The 23,625-nt window shown below is 39.5% G+C and overlaps 2 long non-coding RNA genes across 4 annotated transcripts in view; one reads left to right on the top strand and one right to left on the bottom strand.

Annotated features, from left to right (window-relative positions):
- LOC142605182 (uncharacterized) overlaps window positions 1-23,625 on the top strand; it is a 75,460-nt gene that overhangs the window by 4,410 nt on the left and 47,425 nt on the right. The gene's annotated exons all lie outside the window — the stretch shown is intronic.
- On the bottom strand, window positions 315-21,816 carry LOC142605177 (uncharacterized). Of its 3 annotated transcripts, none has more exons than XR_012838911.1 (2): window positions 21,541-21,816; window positions 315-6,145 (listed from the first exon to the last, which is right to left on the bottom strand). It is a non-coding gene; the product is annotated as an uncharacterized LOC142605177 (long non-coding RNA). The 3 variants fall into 3 exon arrangements; XR_012838909.1 differs by having other exon boundaries at window positions 315-6,195; XR_012838910.1 differs by lacking the exon at window positions 21,541-21,816 and adding an exon at window positions 18,639-19,274 and having other exon boundaries at window positions 315-6,195.

Genomic DNA, 23,625 nt, shown 5'->3' on the forward strand with positions numbered 1-23,625 from the left:
CCAACCTAAGAGCCAATAAATCATAGAGTGTCATTCCACTTACCCAGATAGATGCTGGCTCATGAACTATACCTTATATTGTTGGTATTAAAATATCTTCCTAATGTGTCACACAAGCTATCACGATTTTTACGTGGGGACATATCACATTTTCACAATGTTTCTGTGCAAGTCTCTATAGTTCAGTACCTAGCAAAATATTAATTGCTGTTTTTTATAAATTTGACATGAGAAAACATAAATTTATAGATGAATATTTCACCATAAAACCCCTAATAGAATATAATCTATGTCTTTGTTTCTGTGGCTTTCTCTTTTTCTAAGGATTAAAGATCAGAATTACTGAATTCCTTTACAAAAGGTGTTTTCCTACTAATCCAGTTTCCACGGGTGTATCATATTTAGGTGTGAAACAAAAGAGAGGCAATCCAGAATGGATTAGCAAACATAAGTACTCCCAGAGACTGTGAGATTCCAGTTTGTCAGGGAGGGTGGAGATAGGCGCGTGGTAATGCAGAAATACTCATCTCCTGCACTAGAGACCTGATCTGCGGGATAGATAACGGGATTGGCGCAAAAGGGCAATGCGGAAGGAACTGGCCTAGTTCCTGCAACCGTAGTGTGTTTGATGTGCAGTGACATTATACTGGTGGAAATAAGTTATTTAGGTTGGTCTGAGGGGGTCAGCAGAGAAATTCCTGTGGCTAGATATGAATTGTCTTCTGACGCTTCAAGTACCTTTTCTGTTTGTTTGTTTGTTTGTTTTTTCCAAGTCCCGTTCTGTTTTATCTGTGAAAGTGGTACTAGACCAGAGTACTCAGTGTTCAGTTGCTCCTGGAGCTGGCTGATAGATGACAATTTTGCACAGCTAATGCCGCATCTACAGAGTTTTTTTCATGTTTGATGGCAGGAAAGGCTGTCTGTTTTCTGCGAATAACAGCATGGTTATGATTAGATTGTTCTTTAGGTGCTGTCACAGTGTGAGCTGATTCTTTAAAAGATTTAGGTTAACCTTTCCTTATGTATTAATGTAGTCTCTTTAGCCTCAACCGAGTCTGGTCTAGGGCATGACAGTTTAGGAATCAGTATCCATGTCTATATAGTAACTGGTATAAATGGGTTTGGATTTGCAGTTATGGTATGTCTGAAAAAATGTTGGTTTATTTCCCAAATTATATGCGTTATTTTTTCAATATGTGCTTAGCATTTTTCTAAACCAGAAATGAGAGGTCAATGTCCATAATGACTGTCAGAAAGACCCAGACATTTCCTAACACTTATAGAGGATGTGTTACACACGAGTGCTAACATCAAAATCTAGCTCTTTGCAAGAACCGACCAAAAATATGTCTCTTTTAGCAGGCAGGAGCCCAGCCTAGAATATTTTGTTCTCTTATTTGTATCTCTAAAGAGCTAAATCTGTGGTTACTAGGAGTGCTTTCTGCACAGCTCGTTCTCCACTACTTGCTTATTCCTCAAGTGTCCTTGAGTCTCCACAGGAATCTTTCTCAAATGATGTTAGTCCATGTCAAGAGTGGACCAACCTGCAACTACATAGATTGCATATTAGATTTTAATTAGTTCAGTTTCAATATTTGTCATTCACTCTGCTTCAGATAAATGTTTCCTATTTCTTTTTATGTACAAAAGAGTTTTAGATTGTTGGATAGCATTTGGTTTAGAGCAGGACATGAGAGTAAGACAGCAAAACAGCTGTAAGCTTCTGTGAGACTTCCTCCAGACAGGACTCCGGTGGATAGTAGAGACAAGATTTCTGGGATTTTCAGCCTGCTGTGATGTGCACAAAATTAATCAATTTTTTATATTTCTGTCTTTGAAAGGTTGGTTTAATATGGACCTGATGAAATTAGGCTATGGGCTCCACTAATTCTAGTTACCTTGCAGTCAGAGATAGAATAAATTTATAAGATTGATAAAGTTGAGCTTTTTGTTTAAGCCAATTGCTCTAGGGAAGTGAATGTTCTCTCCTCTTGAAGGAAATTGCTCCAGTTTAAAGGCATTAAATGTTTAATTTGTCACTTGTCTCACTTGCAAATACTGCAGATGGTTATGTTGTTTATCTAGACTGACTCTTTCAGAAATGGGAAGTGGTAAAAATTTTTCTTAAAGTTTTTCTGAAGTCAAAGAAGAACTTGTGTATTGTCTTGTAAGATTTTTTTCCACCTGAGCTGAACTGCTAAACCTGATGTTTGACAGATAAATTAGTAAAAGAGGGAGGCTAGTTTCTGTCTGTTGGTAATTTGAATTTCTGTACAGAGGATGAAATTTTTCTCTTCTTTATGAAAACATACATTTGGAAAGTATAAGTGAAGTCATCTGAGTGTCTGCTGTAACACTGGTGTGGGAGCAGATTGGATGATTTTCAAAGGATTATTTGGCCCGTGATAGACAGGATAAAAGTGGAAACAACAATAACTTTGGATAGCTTTGTCTCATCTAAGAGCATTGGAAAGAAGGGAAGCCAGGAACTGCTGACCCTCTGAACAAGCAGCAGTCCTGACCCCTTCATACCGAGTCCTGCCAGTTGTGCTGAAAATCAATACCTAATAGAGATTACATAATAATAATAATAATAATAATAATACAAATCACTGTAGTATTATGTATTGAGAGGCTTCTCTTTTGATTTAACATGTAGGCCAGCTATAGCAGTTGGCCAGATTTCTTTTAGTCCTTTTTGTTTGCTCATGTTAGGGATGAGTGTTGTAAGGTAGCCATCCCACTTTAATTATTGATCTGTTCCTCTTGATTTTCAAATTCCTTCTTAAAAATCAGTTTTGAAAAACCAGCACTATTCCATGGGTGAGGCTCATTTTTAGCCAGAGCAGTCAGTAGTTGTCTCACTGCTGAGAATCAGTGGATAGACTCTGAATACTAGGGACCAGAGAAAAACATCTTTTCTATGGAAAAGTCTGTCCTAAAGACTGTTGATATTAAAGGTCCCATTAATTTTCCTCCTGTTCAGATGAGATTCTGATGATGTGAGCACTGGTCTCCAGGGACAGCACATGAGCTCTGGCTTTGACTAAGGATGAAATAAAGCTATCTCAGTCTGGTTGCTATGCTCATGGCCCAGGCCAAAGCCTTCTCCTTGAAGGCAGAGCTTCCCTCACTCTCCTGCTGGAGCTACACTTGTGCACCAGGCATCGCTACCAACTCGCTACCAGCTGCATCTGGACCTTGGCACATAAATGAGTGCAGTTGTGTGGGTTTTCCATCTCTGCTCTAAAGCAGCTACACCTGTAGGCGTTAAGACTGCACAGACTGTTCCTGCCCTGCACCCGGCTGCTTTGGAGCACAGGTAGAGTAGACACTGAGCTGCTTGTACCCATCCTTGTAGACAGCATCTTCAATTTCTTCAAGCTTGATGACCTCTGGAAAAAAAAAAAAAAAAAAGGATTTAGTAATTTCCTCTCTACTTCTCCCTCTGTCCCCCCTTCCCACCTTCCCTCCCTCTTTCTCTCTAAATAAGTAAGTTCTTAGGATAGATTAGGATAGATTGGGAGCCCAAGAATTGCTTATACAAGTCTAAGTGAGTGGCTTCACTCCTCCACTTTCCCAAGGGAATAAACTGATAAAGGAATATGTTTCAGTGTTTTATTGCATTGGTCATTCACATTAACAATGTGTTTTTTCTCTGTGTAAACCTAATGGTTCCCATGGTACTTTTTCCTGGTGTTCTTGGCAAAAAATTTCCTCCCTCTGCTGCTGCCCATGTTGTGGTCATACTGACCTGTTGCATTCTTCTGTAGGAAGTAGCTATAGCTGCATTGTACATGTGTAGCCTGCTAATATATAATGGAAACTTAGAGGAAGAAAGAGACAACATAAATGTAAGACTTACTACCTCCTCCCTTTACAATGAATGTTTCCAAGCTGTAATGCAATGGTACACAAGCATGTTGAAGCAGGACTAATTTTGTGACTGGATTAGAGTAAAAAGAAAACATGTAATGTGTATATTGTTCTGGTCCCAACAGATAGTTCACAGACATTAATGCTGGGACCAAAAATAGTCATGTCAAGCTCAGTGTTACTTTATATAACCACTTAATATGCTACCTTTTCTTACCATACCCTCAAATGGAAAAGCAGCAATTTTGCTTCCAGCCATGCTCTATTTTGTTATGTGTTCCAAGTTTCCTGGGTTATAACCATCACCTTTCATTTGTGAGCTGCTTGCTGTAGTTATGGCTTCTGCAGCTCTTGCCGCATGGTTTTGTTCGTGCAGATGCCAGCTATTTGTTCAAATGCAGATAGTGTACTTTGTCTGTCTGCCTTTGGCCACTAAACCCATATTCATATAGCAATCGGTTTGCTGAGGCTCCATTCTAGCCTTACTACATTCCTCCTGAAAATTTGCTGTGTAACAGGGAAAAAAAAAAAAAAAAAGCACAAAGTTATTTCTAGCAGGGAACAAGGAATGTTATTAAAGGAAAAAAAATGATCATACTCCTGGAGAGTCAGTTATTCTGAGACTCATGCTTACCTTTGCCTTCTAGATATGGATTTAGAAAATAATTATAGTTATCATCATAAAGGATATTTTTACAACATGCCCAGTGACAGGGCTTAGCATTGAACAACGTTTAGTCACACACATAGCCAAAGAGGGTAGAGACAATTATTTCTGTCTTAAAAAAATACATGCTGTGAATTGTTTAAGTGGTTGGGAAAAATTTTCACTTCTGTCCAGGTTTACAAAATCTAGTTCATTGTGTTTAATCACATTGTTTTTCATTTTAAGGAATACAACTTTAAAAGCTGAGGCAATAATCACTAAGAAAGCAATTTTAAAGAAAGTTTCTAGCCTTGGGATACTTTCTTAATGGTTGGTGTTTGCTATATAATGAAGCATTTGGAACTACCAGGTTTCATTTACAAAGCACCGTCTTTGTATCTTCTCTAATGGTATTAAGAAGGGAACTTGCAGTTTTCAGCTACTTCCTGCTCTATCAAGCAAGATAAAGCCAAAGCTATGCCCTTGTCTGTTTTCTGGTTTCTACATTTGAAGTGGTCTTTTTGTAGCCATTTTGAATACAAATGCACGTTGAATAGGCTGAGAAATGGGAAATCCATGCCAGTCTTCAGCAACCCTGTAAGTGCTGACAGAGTGTCTGTTCCCACGTCTGGAAGACAAAGAGAGAGAAAGATCATTTTATTGCTCAAGTATTTTCCTTTTTCTGACTTCTATTTTCCTGACTGAAATCAATATTTCAGGGCTAATGGATGAGGACGTCTGCCATTGCTGCCTAAAATGCTGACCTTGGCAATCAATATATTTAGCTTGGAGCGTTTGTGATGTCAATTACTATGATAATACTTTAGCGTTTACTGCCTGCAAAATGTTTGGGTTATTGGGTTAGAGTTCCCCTGCAACCTTATCTTTCCCACTTTCTCTCTTTTTATACGCTGTAACTGCTGGGGACTCCGAACCCTGCAGCACAACTGTGTTAAGCAATTATTTTATTAGGACTGGATGAACGATGGTTTTTCTTTTGTTTTCTAATTGTGGATCATTTTGAAAATGCAGAGGGACAAGCAAGCTGTTCTGAATAATATGTTTCACTTCAACAGAAAGTGCTTTGTTCTGATGTTTTAAAATCTTTCCAAGCAGATTTTGAAAATTTCTAATAACAATGAAGTAAAGTTTACCACAAAGTTATTACATACTGAAGAAACAGGACACCTTTTTGTGGAAAACACTGAAACATTTGACTTAATTTTTTCATTGTGGTCTGTACCCTAAGTGAATAATTTGATTGTATCTAAATGAGTTTAGCGTCACCAATTGTAATTTTTTTTTTTATCCAAAAATGATTTCACATAAGAAATATCACATAGCCCAGGATTTTAATGCCAGTCATTTCCAAGTGCTTTCAAAATGGCACCTTTCTCCCTTCTCCTCTGTTTTATTCAACATGAACTGCCTAGTCTGTGAGTTTTTCCTACTTTTGCCTGAACAGAGTAGGGTTAAACATCATCATCCCTGCCAACACTGGTGCTTTCCGTCTGTTGCATGTCAGTTCGTTTCTGAGCTTCTGTACCAAGTGACCTGGATGCAGTAAAGACCTTGACCTTGACATCACATTGATCCTTTTGACCGTAAAGGCTCTCCACAGACCTGCAAGATTACTGACCTCAGTCCAGAGCTTCAGAAAGGTTTGTCAGTCCCTGTAGAGCATAACAGTAGATAGACCATAGAAACGATGGCTTTCTATTCATAGGGCAGTTTGGAGAGGGACTGTTCACAAGGATGTGTACTGACCTGACAAGGGGTAATGGCCTTAAGCTGAAGGAGGGTTGATTTAGATTAGATATTAGGAAAAAATTCTTCACTGTGAGGGTGGTGAGGCACTGGCACAGGTTGCCCAGAGAGGTTGTGGCAGCCCCCTCTGTGGAAGTGTTCAAGGCCAGGTTGGATGGGGCTTTGGGCAACGTGGTCTAGTGGAGGGTGTCCCTGCCCATGGCAGGGGGGTTGGAACTAGATGATCTTTGAGGTCCCTTCCAACCCAAACCATTCTATGATGATTCTATGATCTAATCTTATTAGAGAAAATTAAGGCTGTCTTGGAGCTTTAAAACCTGTTTGTGGGATTCTGGCCCACAAGTTGTCAATCAACTGAAACCTGACACAAAGGTTTACAAAGACTGACCATAAACTGGTAAAGAGTGACAGCTATTGTCCAGATCTGCATTTTTTGCAAATTAAAAGGAGTCTGTGGTTAACAGAATAAATGCTTTGTCTGATAGAGTATTGAAGACAATTGTTAGTATTGACATTATTTGTATTATATTGTGGGGTTTTTTCAGGAGCAAAGAAAACTAAAAATGAGACTGTGAAAAGGTATTATTCATGCATACTTGTATCAGTTGAAAAGTTTGTTCCTCAGTCCTGTAATAACCAATACCTTTGCTCACATATGGCACTATTTAAAGGGTTTTCAAATGCTTCTTATAATGCTGAATAAGCAAGGTCTGGCCTGAAGCCCTTCAAGGTAATTGAGAATTTTTCCATTGAATTCAATGGGCTTTGGCTTAGAGTATTAATGAATTTAGTCTCTCAAAACCACTTGGACTATTGTTATTCTCATATACTAGTAGAGAACTGAGACAAAAAAAGTGAAATGACATGCTGTCAGTCACACAAGTTGGCAAAGACAGTATAAGAACTCAGTGTTTTTGCTACCATTCCAGTTATAGTTATTCAATCACCTCTGCTTTCAAAAAAAAAAAAAAAGAAAAATGGAGATTTTTTTATGCTGGTTAAATAGCCCTGTGAATGGCTTGAGATCTAAAGAGACAAGCTTTCATTACATATAGGCTATCCTAGCTAATGATATCTCGGGTATGCTCTGAGCTCCCTGGGGTTTATGGCCTTGCTGGAGATATCAATCGCTCACACAGGATGCAGTGATGTGATCCTCCCTCCCTCGGCCTGCGCTGCAGTTTCCTGCTGCTGACAGGGATCACGTCGGCAGGCGTGAGTCACGCTCAGCACCTGCACTTGTGTGCTCTGGGGGTGTCCAGACAAAACTCAGCAACAGCCGGACTCCAGGAAAATATTTATTAGATGATGCATTCAGGGAAAACAAATATTGACACAACAACAGCCTGCGAGCCTGCTTCTTTCCACTATGGCTTACCTTTGCCTGGGAGTGGTGAAGACGCTCCCACTTTGTGTACTCCTGTAAGGTCCTCTTTTTGGCTTCACAGCCTGTTCTAACCAGAAGAAATTTTGCAGTGTAAAGGAGAGCCAGGATGCGGGCAGCCTCTAGGGCAGGCAACTTTTTGGGAGCTCGCAGCCTCCCGTGCAGTGGTGCTGCCTTCCCCTTGCACCCCTCCTGCGGCAGTGGGACAGAGGACAGACCCTCCTCAGAGCTCCCCTCAACCAGGTGACCCCTTCAGAGCTCCACATGGCTTCTTGTGCTGTACTCGTGATAACCCTAGCAGCCTTTGTTATAATTTGTCTCATAAATCATAATCTTTACTTCTTAATTTTTCCTTTTTTTTTCCCCTAGGGATTATTTTTTAGTTTCTGTCTTAGGTCGGGGGAGGGAGTCTCTTGCTCACTAGTGGCATGCCCTGGAAGATCTGCTAGCTTTGAGTCCCCTGCAACACATGGGAATGCTATTCCCATCTGAGATCGATGTGCTTATTACCTTTTTTTTTTTTTTTTGCATGACTTCAGAGCACAATGTGTCCAACTTCATGTTTTTTTAGGTTGTCAGCCCTAGGCTGAGCAAATAGCACATGGAGAAAATTTTCTTCTCGTTGCATCCCCTCCAAGACCAAGTGATCAGACACACAATGAATCCTTTGCTATCTGGAAAGAAGAAAAAGGTAATTTCTGATAATGCTACTTCTGCAGGCTGTTCCAGGGGTCATTCTTAGCTGTTCTCTGAGGTGAGGAGAGATTCATGCTATTTGCATGCTGGCTGTATGAAATAGTCAGGTATGTCAAGAGAAAAGAAAAAGCATATAAAACCAAAGGCGGCAAAACCCTGGAGCTTATTCACCTTCCTTCCTTGACCTCCATACTGATTTGATTTGAGGCTACCTCATCACTATATTGAACATGATTTACATGGTTCATTAATTAATAAGCCAAAATGATATTAAGAAGCCATGAGTGCCCTGTTAACTAATGGGTCTGTCAAGTTCTCACCGAAGTCTTCAGGGATAATACCCAAGGGACAGAACTTAGATTAATTCCATTCATATCAACTGCCACTACCTAAAAGGTATGACTTAGCTGATGAGTGGTAATTGGTTATACGTCATTGTGACCAGATCCTAAATTTGGCAAAGAAAACGAAGCTCTGAATTCTGCTGACCTGGAAGGCCTTGATAAAAACTATCAAAGACTTAAGTGCACAATCTTCAGCTTTGTCTGGTATTTTGTATGTGTCTGAGCTGCAATGTTGAGAAAGCTCTGGAAGGCAAGAGTCTTTACTTAAATATTCTAGGAGGAAGAGTTTAATGTGTGTTTGTGCTGGGACATAACAGATGCTGAGATCTGAACAAAAAAAGCCTGGATAACAACAGCCAGATACAAAACTAACACAGGGTCTGCAGGGCAACTGGCTAGCCCAGGATATCAGTGTTTTCCCTAGAAGTCTTTTATTTCCTGGTCACTAGTGGAGTTTCAATCAAAATCACAGGCAACCACTGAATGACAGTCCCATTTCTACAAATAGAGAATAGTAATTGGAAACTGTTCTCCTGGAAAACCATTTAAAACCTAGTGAATCAAATAAATATTTTTACCTTTTCCTTTTAGAAGTGCTTTGCCTGGTCTAGGGAAAGAATAAAGAAGAAATAAAGCAATATCCTGCATTTGCCTTCTCTCTGTGAATGTCTGTCATTTAAAAGGGTGATGACTACAGACCATACTTTTAGGGTACGTTTTTAGAGATCACTGCAGAACAAGATTTAGAGCAGGTTTAGTGGACAGTCACTTTATTCTATTGAATGTAGGTGCTAAGGATATCACTTAAAGAAAATATCATTAGATAAATCCTTTTTACTGCCTCCACATTTATGTATTTTGGAATAGTCATAGCAAAATAGAGAAGTTTCTTCATCAATCTCTTTTATTCTCTTTAGATATTTGTAGCCATTGTCATAAATGGATCCAGTCACTGTGTTCTCTCATGTGATGTTTTAGATCTAATTGCTTGAAGCATCACACAATATGGGTGTCAAACCTGTGTTTTAATCTAAAGACAGTCTCTTGTCACACCTGTCTTCACAGATGTGAAGTTAAGCCCCACAAATTGGCCTAGCCTGTGGATTTTCCCAGTTTACATTGTCCCGAATACAACTTTTTCCTGATAGTATCAAATTGAAAAAAAAAAAAAAATCCCAATTCTTTTATTAAGTTATTATCTAGGACAAGGGCATTGCATTTCCCAATGATTTGAAAGATCTCAGTGATTTTAAGATTTAAAATGGCTTACCCACTGCTTCCTTAAATATTAGAGCTGAGTTCCAGATCTAGGTCAGATCTTTAAAGCACTTCTTATACATAAAGAATTGCTGTTATTAAGGTTAATCAGGTTATATGTTTTAATCCACAAGCAGAGTCTCCATGTCAGTAGAGTGCAACTGAGCCTTCATTGTTACAGGCTGCACTGGGATCAGTGGTATTTCAGTAGTAAGAGAAACCCAGAGAAGAGGTAGAAAGCAACATGAACAATATCCAGCAACTGTACTGAAAGCTGAGCAGACTTAAGTTGTTTTGAGTCACTAAGACTAGTCAAGTCGAAACATTCATCTCCTCTTACTTTGATTTACCGCCATTCACGTTACAGAGTGAATTGCATTTGCTCTGTAAGCATAATTTTGTTCAATGGGGCAAAAACGTATTAACATTGCCACAGTAATTGCTCAAAAGGCATTATATTACTTGCTTGTTTTTTGAAAGTGCTTACAGATGCCATTTAACACCACACAGTACTAGATGTTATAAACACAAAATAAATATCAATCCTTCTCTCAATAACCTAGTGATTTCAACACGTAGTGAGAGATGAAAGGCAGTGAGAGGAATAAAAAAGGAGAAGAGACGGATGTAACAGTGTGTTAAGTAAATAGGTAGGTCATACAATTGCATTGGTTCAGGCTTATCAGAGGGAAGTGGAAAAAGCTGGAGGGCTGGAGCCATCCCTGCGTTAGCTCTGCCTAGTGCTACTTGTACTCGGTCTCATGAGACAGGAGAGACTGCAGCATAGTTTATCTGCCCATCAGCAGCCCAACCATGCCTGACCCTGAACTGATGTTTCATATACTTTTGCAATAAGAAAGGTTGCATCCATTGTCTCTGACCAAAATCTAGATGTAGTATGGGCATGAGTGAGACTACATAAAACAAGAAAAGTTTTTTTCTGTAGCTAATGCTGCTTTTCCATTAGCAGAAGTGAAGTAGAACTTGGACTGAGATCAAGTCCACCTGGATTTTTGATGTCTCATGAAGCAGTCCTCCTGAACAAAGTGACCGACTTCCATACTGACTTGATGAAGGCATACGGGTTCCTCTTTGGAGGAAAACCCTACCTGCCCTAGGTTGTGAGTTCTCTGATATCAAAGGTATGAAGAAATTCCGTGGCTTTGCCACCCTTCTCTAGCTTTCGGTTGGAAGAAGTCATATTGTTATATCTAACTTCTGAGGTGGAAAGGAAGCAAAGCGAAGGCACACTTGGCATGTTCAGGGCTGTCTGAATTAGTTCCAAATATGTTGGTTCCTGAGCAAGGACTTCTGGAGCTCAGGAGCCCTCTGCCTTACCCATGTCTTACCCATTAAAGAATGAGTCTTTAATAGTGGCCATATTTTCCAGCTGAATAACTAGAGAACAGAAAGGTGACTTGGCTTTGTGGGCTCTGCAGTTTACTGGACAAGGCTCTGTTAGCTCAAAAGAGCTCTGTGGCTGACAACCAAAATTTGACACCTAAGGCTTGAAAATACATTTAAAATGACTCATATCTATCTTTCACAGTGAAGGTAGGCTATTCCATAAATATGCGAATGGTTTATTTCGCTGTGTGGTGACTATATCTATCTTTCTGAATTGCTTAATACATCTATATTTTCTAAATTCTTAATTACCAAAGCAAAGATAGTGGAATGATGTATTTCTAGTACAGAGTTAGGTCTGATTCATCTTGGTGCTCCTGGATGAATAAGATCCAGTATTCCTGTTAATGGATGCTTTCTATGACCCAGCCATCAGAACAAAGTGATGCATTACTGAGGATTTGCACTAGTAGATGATACTTTCAGTAGTAATTGCACAGCTACCAAGAGAGATAATTGTTGGTTTCCAGATGTTACCACTGTGGTCAGGGCCACTTGCTCCCACTCTCTGTTTAAATTTCATTCTCCTCTGAACTTTCCTTTTCATTAATTTAAAATTATTAAATTAGTTTCTATGTTTAACTACATGAAACAAAGACAAACAAAAGCTTTTTTAAAAGCCTGATTGATTCTGAGAGTTATGAAAGTGTAGTGAGGGTAGCTACCTAACAAAGCATGCTTAGTGAACACTTAGAGAACTGACATACTAGAAGAGAAAGCAGAACTGAGATTACTGTGCTTTTTACATGATTCAGAAAAAAACAAGCATAGGGAGCAAACAAAAGCACACTTCATCGTTCCAGCAGCATTAACTCTGACCAGAACAGACAGATTTTCAGCCTCTATCTCCATGGTGTGTCTCTGGAAAAAGAAAACTGAGAGGTATTCTGCAAAGTCATGCAGAGGAAGTGCTACCAGTTCATTGTGCTTCCTCGCACGCCTGAAGGCGCTCTGTGTGTGAGCATTTGCAAGAATATACCATATGTTAATGACTTACTTACTAACCTCAAAGCCAAGTCCACATGTTATAAACCACCAGTATTACCTTTCTTTTGTGCACTGTGTTACTGCCTGAACAAAACCCGTCATTTCGGAAAATGTCAGGTACACGTATTGCATCAAGATGCAAACTGTGGAAAGTCAGCTCATACATTCACCAGAAAGCCATTAGGAGAAAACACATATGTACTGAAATCAAGATAAAAATAATATATAAACGTATCCACAAGCCAGAAATATGATGTTGCATTATGATGAAAAATGCTTGAAAAACATTAAGAATAACAGAGCAGATTCTTTCCTACCATAGAAAGCTTTGCTCAACACAGGAGGGCTTCGTGACTGCTGGAAAATATGAGAAAGGTAAACAAAGTACAATGATATCACCCAGACATTTTGAAAGGAGGTTTTTGGTTTTCAGACTGTAATTGGGCTGCATATTGATTTGCGTGAGTACTGTAAAGCTAACATATCTGTACGGTCGGCGAATACGCTGATACTTTGCATCGTTCAGTGATTTTCTTGTGGTTTTAAATTTTCTTTAGTCATTTCCTCATCCCTTTTTTGTTGCAATAGCTTTGATAGTTCCCCATATATACTGCTTCTTTACCCTGCTGTTAGCCCTGAAAGGAATTGACAGGCCCCCTATCTGGCTTGTTAAGCTCTTGAAGCTTGCTGCATCCTGCATGTAGCATGTTTCTGATTATGCCGGCAGCACAGACATTTGAGCTCACAGCTGCTGTAGCGCTGCCAGATCAATACACCCACAAAGCACAGCGAGCCTTTTGTGTAGGTTCAGAAATCAGATTTCTCTTGTCTAGAGGGCAATCTGTAAAATAAAATCTCCTAACATGAAGTAATCCTCCTGGAGATTCACTGAGATATGCATTTATCAGCGTATTTAACAAGGCACTAAGAAGCTCTTGAGACTGAGTGACAAGAAGGGGCTTCCGTGCTTCGAATCAATGCCACCTCCCCCTCCGCGTCTCCCCTGCACCACCCTAGACTCTGCACGCGATAAGGCACAGCATATGTTTCTCCTTAGACTTGTCTGCAAAAATATCAAACCCTTAAAAGATGCATCAGCTGTGGACGTAAACCTGTCAGAAACCAATTTTCAGCTGTATCTCTTTGTGATCTTATTAAGTCACTTGGGTCTTGATCACCTTGCAGATACCCTCCGTAGTGGAAATAATCAAGGCAGAGATAATGTAGTTTATTGATAAAGCAAGGCATCTGACTGGGTCAGTCAGCCTGAAGCCCCCTCAGCTGTTACTTTGCGGGGGGACTGTTGTTAATTGCTGTTGGGGTTATTTTTTGTACAGCTGATAGGACTCAATTTATATTCTTTCCTTCCCTCTGATACAGACAAGCTCATTTTTTTCTCCTCCAACTACACTGAATATTTAGCTTTAGAGCTAGTATGCAGGAATTGTCAGCTCAGCAGCTGAAAGAAGAGGGAGTGGGGTACAGGGAAGGATCAGCCATAGCATGTCGTGGAGAGAAGACTAAGACCATCCTCTCCCAGACATTTGTCCTACCATTTCCTTGAGAATGGCTGTGTTAGGGGTGAGCTAATGAGTTGCATTGGCAGCAGGACTTTGACTCCACAAGGGCACAAGAGTATAAATCCATACAAACTGAGATACAAAGGAAAGGGGATTGCATGTATGGGATGAAGTGACTTTTTCAGCAATTTGGGCTCATCTCTATCTGCACTTTTTCACTCACTTCTAAATTATTTCCTTAGGGATTGGATTTGGAGAATCAAATTTCACCAAATTTCACCTGATGGTGAAATTCAGCCTAATGATGGATTTTTCCACAGGGGAAACTGTTGCCCCAGAGGAAGGAGGGTCGAAGCTTGAGGAAATTGCAGGACTCCACTTCTGAGGAAATGGCTGGTCTCTGCAAAAATGTGGAAATAATGGCTTACATTAACTTTTAAGCAGTCCTCTCCACTTTGTTTTTGTTTTGAAAAGCAGCTTTTTTTTTAAAAAAAAAAAGGTATTTTGCAGAGTGGTTTCAAAAAGCCCCTACAGGAAAACATGTTAGGTTGAGTAGCAGGACCTAGCACTGGCTTGGAAGTGCCTATGGAGAGAAGATGCAGGTTTCTTACTGAGCCTCCACGAAGGCTGTAAGGGTTTTGCTTTGTGCACTCACCATCAACCCAGCTGAAGCAAGTGAGTTGGATTATGGATGAAGAAGTTGTTCCCCACGGAAGAAGAAAACTTAAAAGCTTTTAAAATTAGACTGTACAAATGTCTTTAGTAAGGCTTCAACAAGGGTAGAGGCCTGAGAAAAACATCCATTAGAAGAAATGCATTGGAAACACTCGGAAATACATATTCAGTAAGGTATATTCATATCAATTTTTGTCAGGGCTACAATTATGCAAATAGTTTTATATAGTTTATTGAAGATGTCCCATGGTTCTGCTTCCTTGTGTTATCGTAAGGTGTCTTGATTAAGATCAGTTGCCTGAATTTTACTTGAAAAAGGGACAATACTGAGTAATTATCTTTGGCTAGTTTAATGCTAGGAATTGTGGGAGGAATCTGTTCCTAACCGAAGGTCTCGGGCTGAGGATGCTTTGGATGCTTCTTTTTCCCCAGTCTGTGAGTTAAACTGGGAGCTAACAACAGACTGATGAAGATCTCTGGAGTGAAATATTTTTTCTCTAGCACAGCAGAGTCAGTGGGGTGTAGGTCAACAGAAAGGAGCCCACCCTGTGCCTGTTTCACTGATAGCTCCCGCTCTGCCTCCGTCTGTCTTTGCAGTCCTTCAGTCCTACAGCCTTGAACCCCGGCGCTGACCATAGCTTACTTTGCTACACCCTGGTTTCCAGTTCCCTCTAGTTGCCTTCTACACAATTTCTCTCCTACATCACTACCAGTCAAAGAGCTTAGTCTTCTGTCATGGCGAAGGATCAAACTTCTAATGGTAACTAGCCCTTAACAAATGTCAGAGGGTTTTTTTATTGTCTTACTGCCTCTGATGGACACCTAACCTAAGGGACAGTGAATATCTTTTAGAAGTGCCTATCTCCCTCCACTGACCAGGCCAGGTACTTGCCTTTTTATAGGTAGATGTATTTAGTTGCAGAAATGCTACCAAAAGCCAATCAACTGGTGATATTTTATGTCTTACTTCTATAACACATTTATACTAACAGATCTTAGCAAAACCAAGCTCTTTGTTATAGTACAATCCTGGTTTTCTTAGTCTTGCTTTTACTTGGACTGATTTATCTTGAATAAATCAGATATATCAGATATATTTGCCTACCCATACTTTGTCATGATATTATCATTAAGAATATAACTATACCCTTGATCTCAGAGCAACCCAAATCTTATCTGAAAAAAAAGAGAGAGACAATAAGATTTTTTAAAACTTAGTTTGCCTATCTCATTACCTTTCTCTGTCAGTTGAGTATGTTTTTCATTTTCCTTTCCACGTGCACTTTTGTTTCCAATATCGAAGATTATATTTATAAAGGGGATCCTTTTCAGTGATGGATGAAATCCATCACTATCCCTCTACATTTACAATTTTAAGGATGAAACTTTCTACCAAGCAAAAGCATAGGCAGGTACTTTGTCAGTACAAATCTGTACGTGACTTCTTTTCCAAGAGGATAAAAATAAGAACAAGATACTGAGTGCAATCAGATAGGTATGTACTAAGACGGGGGCAAGGCCACAGTGTGTCACAAGCTTGGAAACTGATCCAACTAAGAAACATTGTGATATGGTTAGGAAAAAAAGCTGAAGACACTTGGAAAAATGACCAATTACAGCCCTTTAGGTTAATAATGCCAAATCATTTGTGCAGGCTGAGTCACGTACTCTCTCCAGAGTCCTATGTCCTGTCCCCATCCTGTTATCATGTGTATATCTCTCATATGCAGGCATCTTTCAAAATACAGCTGGACATAGAGCAGGTACGACACCAAAAGAGAGGAAATGCAGAAGATGAGAACTCTCCACCCCAGCTGTTTTGTGAATAACTGGTGCCTGGCCCAGTATCACAGAAAACAGGTCCTTAGACTAGCTGGATTAGTTTGGCCACTTGACCTTACATGACAGAGAAATGATTGCATGCTTACAATTTACCGGGTAAATCATTATACATATACTGCATATGCAGGACCCCAGGTATTCTGGAGTGCTCTCACTACACTCTGTCTGATGATTTTATTCTAAAATGTGATTCAAAACAGATAATAGTTGGACATACTTTCAGAGATGCTTTCTAGAATGTAGTCAAATGATGACTTCCTCAGAAATCACTGCACTTCCTTTGAGTAATCATTAGTAATTTATTCAAATGGAAACAATATCACCTTTCAGCTGGTTTCTACTCTATAATGAAGACTTATAGGTACAGACATTTATGCATAATAACACATCCTTTCTCATCACCCATGTAAATTCAGAGCTGACCTGTGGGAATCAAGCAGAAATAACTTTTTGATCCCCATAAAGAGAATGACTTTATATGGAAAAAGATGGCTCTGTCCCAAATTCAAGAATTATTTCCAAATGCAAAGAGCGAGGATCTCAATTCCCAAAGCAAATACTCTCAGATGAATCGAACTGTGCAGGAACTAGAACTGTTCAGCTGGCCAGCATTTTCTACCATTTAGAGTGGAAGAGAATAGCCCTGTTCATCCTGAGCATAGTGTAAACAAGAGTATGATAGAAAACTTTTTTTCACTGGTGACCAGATGACACTGCTGAAAAATATCTGGAACTGATCTGCAGTACAGCTTCTGCTGTTGTTGTGTACTAAAGTCATGACTGAAAGGAGATGCTGTTCTAAGTGGATGGATGGAACAGTCGCAGGTGTAAGAAGAAAATGAATGAGTTTGTTATTTATACCCAGTTAGTTTTCCTATATACACATGACATAACAGATTAATTAGATTCACCCACACACCTCGACTTCCCCTGTGCTAGCAATAGAGGGCATATTGCAGATAACTTCCCTTCTCACTGCTGATGGGCAATCTACACACCCTGCTTGAAGAGTTTTATTCTTTAAAAAATAAAGAAATTAGTTGCAAAATCACCTGTGGTATTTCATACTTAGCCTTTGCAAGACTTCCTTTGCTTTGAAGGGTTTTCTGACTAAGTTACTAATCCTAAGACTGGGTGTGTGTCTAGGCCTCTCCTTACTCATATGGTCTGGTTTGAAACAGAAGCCAAATGAAGCCTGAGGGTCATGGGCAGTTTGTGTTAGTCATGTAGCAGAAGGGTATTTCTGTCTTAAAGAGTTTACAGTCCACCTGCATTTTAATGTCTGATGTTGCACGGAATAGAAGCCAACAGAAGCCATTGGAAATCCTTCCATCATCTTAAAAAAAAATCTACCTCTGGGTCTGTACATTTCACTCAGTGTGTTGATTTCATTAATCCATCGAGGACTGGTTTATTTTTATACAGTTAATCTGAACAACAAAGCTAAACACAATGTGGCAGTTCAGAGAAAATGGAGTAAAAGCATCGAATTATTTATAGCAAAAAAATTAAGCTCATTCTCCCTTCTTCTCCCATAGAGACTGGCTCTGATGCAGAAAATTCCTTAAACTCCGGCATGACAACTAATATCGTTTCTATCAAAGTTTGAATGAGTCTTGCAAAATCCTGTTTGTTGCTGATAAAGAGTATTAGGAGATATGGCCATGAGAGGGTAACAGCTTTGTGAAGGCAGAGCATGAGCCTGGGTCAACAACAGGCGAGAAAAAACTAGGGAGCAGAAGAGGTAGTATGTGACTATAAAGCAAAGAGAAGACCAGCAGGCAATGTGCTTTGTTTCCCCAAGAAATTCTGGAGGATTTGACCCTTTGCAAATCTGTCAGTGCTGGATGGGGACTGCAGTGCATTCTGCACAGTGATGCCTTGGGGTAAATAAAATTGCAAGAGGAGCAAAATGTTTACTTTTCTCATGCATAAGCAGTAAAGAGATAATAATGATAAGGCTAGAACCTTGGGCACTGTAATCTCTGCAGACATGAGCCATTGGTGAAAGGAATGCGTATCCTGCAGTCTGGATGATGTTGATACAGCTACATAGTTGTGGACTGCCTGACCTTTTATTCTTTCTACAGTAAAGATATAACTATCTTTTTTTTTCTCTTTTATATTTCAACATCTGATGCTTTTGCAAGAAAGCAGAACTATGGTTGCTGGTGAGATTCTGCATATTTTCTCCCCCTTTTCCAAGGCCCTTTGTTTTCTTTTTGCTATGCACTTACGGTGACGCGTCCCATCTGGTTCTGCTGCATTGCATGATCCAAGATAATACATAGTGCCGTTAGCAGTCAAGATGGGACACATAGCTTGTTCCAAGCATGTGTTGTCAAGGGCCTTAATCTTCCACTTCAGAATTCCAAATAATTTTTAATTTCTTTTTAAGTTCTAGAGTGGTAAACATCCCAAGGAACTCTACATTTCCATATTACGGCCGATTCTGCACCCAAGCAAGCTTGTTTAAAGCTAGCTCAGGGATCTTTGCACCAGATATACCCTGACTGGGCTGAAGGTCAGGTCCTGAACCACCCAGTCTCATCACAGCCACCTCCTTGATTATGTTTCAGCCCTGTCCCCTGTCCTGCCTCGTACCCTCCTCTTGTCAGGGAGGGCAGTCTCAGGCTCCGTTTAGGGCAGGCTTGTGTTGCTGAGCTGTGGAAAAACCAGGCAGTGCAGAGGCAAACGACAGAGCCTGTGATAAGAAAGCATTCTTTCCACGCCCTCTGGTTTTTGTGACCCATATTTGAGTTTGAAATCACGGTATTTTGAACTGTGACTCACCAGTTTTGCTTTATTGCTGATAGTGTGTGGTTGGTAAATTTTATGAGTTTAATCAGTCAAGCAGCTGTATGCAAAGTAAAGCTGAGCAGATAGCTTTTAATTTTTGCACAGTATAGGAACAGATAATGTAATGAGACTCTGTCATGTCCAAAAGCATGTAAATTAGTCTGACATTACAGGCATAGCCATTGCACACTCCCCCCCCCCCCCCCCCCCCCCCCCAAAAAAAAAGCAGGACTTCCTGCTTTTGTTTATATTGTTTCCCATGTAGTTTGTTTACTGCTGTGATTTGTTTAGTAGTCAGGTGGATGCACCGCGTTGGGGCATTGCCACAGAAATCAGCCCCATCTGATGGGACCTGCAGAACTGCCTGAGCTCAGTCAGGGGGCAGAGAGCCCAAAGGGATTCAGCGTGGTCACACAGAGTGGCGAGAGAGGAATCTCCCCTGCGGGGTTCTGCTGAGGGTTATACCCTCCCGTGGATGCCCTGATAATCTCATAATCCCTAACCTATGACTCGCCTCTGATCTCCTCTCATTCCAAATTATTTAGACTTCAAGTAAGAGGAAGTTTAGGGAAGAACAATTATGAAAAGTCATTTCCATTAAGCTCCTAAAACATTTTTAGCCAGTTTAACAGAGCAGTTAATGAGAGCAGTAGAATAGACCTGGGGAGGGTAGCGTAGATGTCTCTAATCCTTCTGCTCTGTTTTTCTTATGTCCACCACATCTGCTGAAGCCAACAAGCAAACAAGATGTGTTTCCAGTATGCACTTAACATTTCACATGCTATAGCTGGAAAAGTGGATAAATGCTTTATTTTCTCATTGATTTACCAGTTTTAATTAATGCGATATATATGACATGAAAGATTCCCTCCACATACACTCAGACAGACTTGTAAATGATAGGTTTGGTTACTGCTCAAAAGCAGATCCACTTTATCACTATTTTTTTTTCCCCCACAAAAAATAGATTATTCTAGCACAGCCCCACAGGAAGCCTGTTTTACCACAGTGAGGAGATGGTAGTATATTCTTTCTGTTTCTGCCTTTTTTATGAATTTCAAAGATAATTTCAAATTAAAATAACTTAAAGCATATAAGAGACTAGTACCAGTTTTTTATTCTTTACAAATATATGTAATTGTTGGGGTTTTTTTAATTTTGTTATTGACAAAGCTCTAAAATATTAATTATTCTGTTTTATGTATCTATTTTTCTACAGCTCCTGGGTAAAAGTGAACTTTTACATAGCATTTTTCCTTGTTGTTTTTAAAATGTAATATTTAAAATATTTTCCATTTGCAAAACAGTCCCCTTCATCTCTCCCACAAAATAATTGCACTTTCTTTTGTGCTATTAAGGTTTCTTTATAGTATGAAAAGGAGAAGAAAAATATGCACGTTCCAGAAATAACAACAATAATAATAATTTATTTTTCATTAGCACTGAAAAGCTACAATTTAGCAAGACATGTAAAAATAAAACTTGTAAGAATATTTGAAAGAAGAAACATCATAAACCAGGGAGTTTTTTTTCAGTTTAGCAGAAATGAAGGAATGTAGCCTGTCAGAGGAGAAGTACAGTTGGAATTCATTACCATACATCACTGAGTGACTCCCTTTCTCCTTCCAGGCTATTTTCTGTTTGAACTGCATGTTTTTGGGGTGATAGTTGTTTTTTACTGTCATTTCAGCTCAGTGCTGTGATCTCAACTGGGGTCTCAAAGTGTTTCAGTAAGATAATTTGCAACAGGTAAAATGAAAAACATCCATCATTATCTCCAGCAATTTTTTTACAAGGCTATCAACAGAAACTGTCCCAACTGTTTGACTTTTGAAGGCAGCTTTATCCCTTTTGGACTGAGGTTTTTGCAATATTTCATATGATTATTTGTGCACAAAACTGTACTGTCATATTAATAATTGGAGTAACTTTTGTTCCTTTACAAATCCAAAGTAATAAATGTCATCACCACTAAAATTGTCATTCACTTAACGGTGTCAAATCCTTCTGAAGTCTCTAGTAGTTTGGATTATGCCCCTTCCTTGCAGTTATATTAGAATCATGATATAAAAATGCTCTATTGACTTTGCAGGAAAATATCGTTAAGAGTGCTTTATCTGTTTTACCCTTTTGACCTCTCCCTCCCAAACATAACTAGTTTACCGTTGCTGTATTCTTCCTCTCCTAAAGCAAAAGTAATTAATCTACTTTCCAGATTTGCAGAACCTCATATTTCAAAAAGTGCCTGGTTTCGCTTAGAATGGCCTCGTTGTCATTGTGTGATTGAAAAATGATCTGAAACACTTTATCAAAGATCAAACAAACACAAACTGCACTTACCATTAGCTAAGTATTTGGTCTGGGCTGAATCATCCCACCATGTTCTGGGCTCGTGAGCTCAGTATCATCCCTGATCAGCACCGGAGCGTGGTACCCACAGGTTTAATTAGACCGCAACATGTCTGTGTAACTGAGTTTGAGTTTAGCAATAGATAGGTATGGCGATGGCCTTACTGCTTTGTTGCTGTGCTAAAGATAGGGCTTTTAAAAAGTACAAGATAAATTAAGAGTAATTATCACAAACTAGAGGAGACGGACAATGCCGGGCTTCTGAATTCTAACTTAAATTAGGAGCTTCTATGTGAGATTTCAAACTCCAATGTGAACGTAGCGCCGCATACCTTCACTGCTGTCTTTCTACTGCCATATTTGGCTGAAATTCAATGGGATGATGACACAGCTCTAATAATGGAAAGTCATTAACCTGAGGAAATCTCGTTCAAATGAAACTAAATGGGGCAATGCAATAGCGAAAGCTTGCCAGGGTAAGTTTTCTCTGACTTCTTTTCAGGGAGCTGGAGCTCAGAGCAGTGGAATTTCTCCCTGAGGCAGAACAAAGGAATTAGATGTCATTTTGCAACCTTTAACTAAAAGTGATTTCAAACCTGAGGACTTTTTGCAGGAGAGAAGGTAATGCTTATCTGAAAGTAGGATTAGCCAAGGAAGAAGAAAAATGGCTATGTAAAGAGGAGAGAAAGAGAGAGATAGAGAGATATTCACAAATATTCAAAAAAGGATCCAAAGAACAACTACCACCCCAAATCACACGCAGTTCAGATAGAAAAGACAAAAGGGTTCTGACATCGGAAAAAAAATCAGGGAAGGAAACGGAGGCATGTGTGTTTATTATTTTGTCTAGTTCTATATCCTTCCTGTGCAAACTGAAGTAGTGGATAATTGTATTTAGAAACCCATATACATCTTGGGCATCTGTTAACTTTCATCTGTCCTGTATCACTGAAGAGTAACATGTAAAACCAGCATGCTGCAGGCTAGCTTTAAGAAATTCAATGTTTAAATCACTGTGGTGTCTGGAAGCTTAGGACAGCCTAGGACAGCCTAGGGGCCATTTAGCCCCATTTCTGTGAAGAGATAACAGACATCCATATTTTATCTAAGAAGTGTGTCAGAGGTGCCAAGGATGGGACAAAGACCAGTAGACCAAGAGAAGATGAAACTCACATGTCTATCCTTGAGGTCCCAATATAGCAACCTGTCTAGTGTTCAGCTAGGGTTAGCCCTATCAGAGCTGAAATAATAAGCAGAGTAATGGCAGAAATATATATTCATAGTAGTAAGTGAGCTTGCAAATTGCATTCTTCTTAAGCTCTTGGCCTCAGACCAGAACTTTTTCATTTAAATGATGTATTGAAATACCACTGTGTTTTGTTGGTTTTTCGTGTTGTTTTGTTTTGTTTTGTTTTTTAACCCACTGGTTAATTAACAAAAGCCTCTTACTGGAGTGCAAAGAGTGCACAGTTGAAAAAATAGACACATTTTGAGCTTTTTTCTAAGCTAGTTCCTTCAGAGATAAGAGTTTCGCTTAGCCAGAATTAGCTGTGAGTTTGGGAAATTTTTTTGCAAAAACCCCATTGAGTTTGCTTGTTTCCATCTCCAACAAAGATTTTGCCTACTTGTCCATGACCCCACTTCTCTATCAATTACTCCCTCTTGGCAATCTGAGCTGGTTTGAAATCTTGTATATCAACATCAAAGAGGACTCATCCATAGAGGAAGGGAATGTGGAGCTAGTCTTCAAAAAGCAAATGTCAGCGCTTCTCAGTCACGTTAGTAATTTTTTTCTGAACTAGAAGCTTCTAATGTTTGTCTTTTAGCCTCTGGGCATTAAATGGATCAAAGAGGAGAATTGGAGGGGACAATGCTTATCTGAGGCACTCAAGCACTGGAGCACATGATCATCAGTTGATCAGTTGGTCACCATATTACCACTCATATTAAGGAGCTAAATATAGGTGCCAGTGTTCACATCAGCCTAGTATTACCTGACCATCTCTACTATTACAGAGTTGTGAAACCAGAAGTTGAAGTATTTCAAGAAGGAGGCACTTCTTACACATGCACAAC

This window comes from Balearica regulorum, chromosome 1 (assembly GCF_011004875.1).
Source record: "Balearica regulorum gibbericeps isolate bBalReg1 chromosome 1, bBalReg1.pri, whole genome shotgun sequence".
NCBI classification, from domain to species: domain Eukaryota; kingdom Metazoa; phylum Chordata; class Aves; order Gruiformes; family Gruidae; genus Balearica; species Balearica regulorum.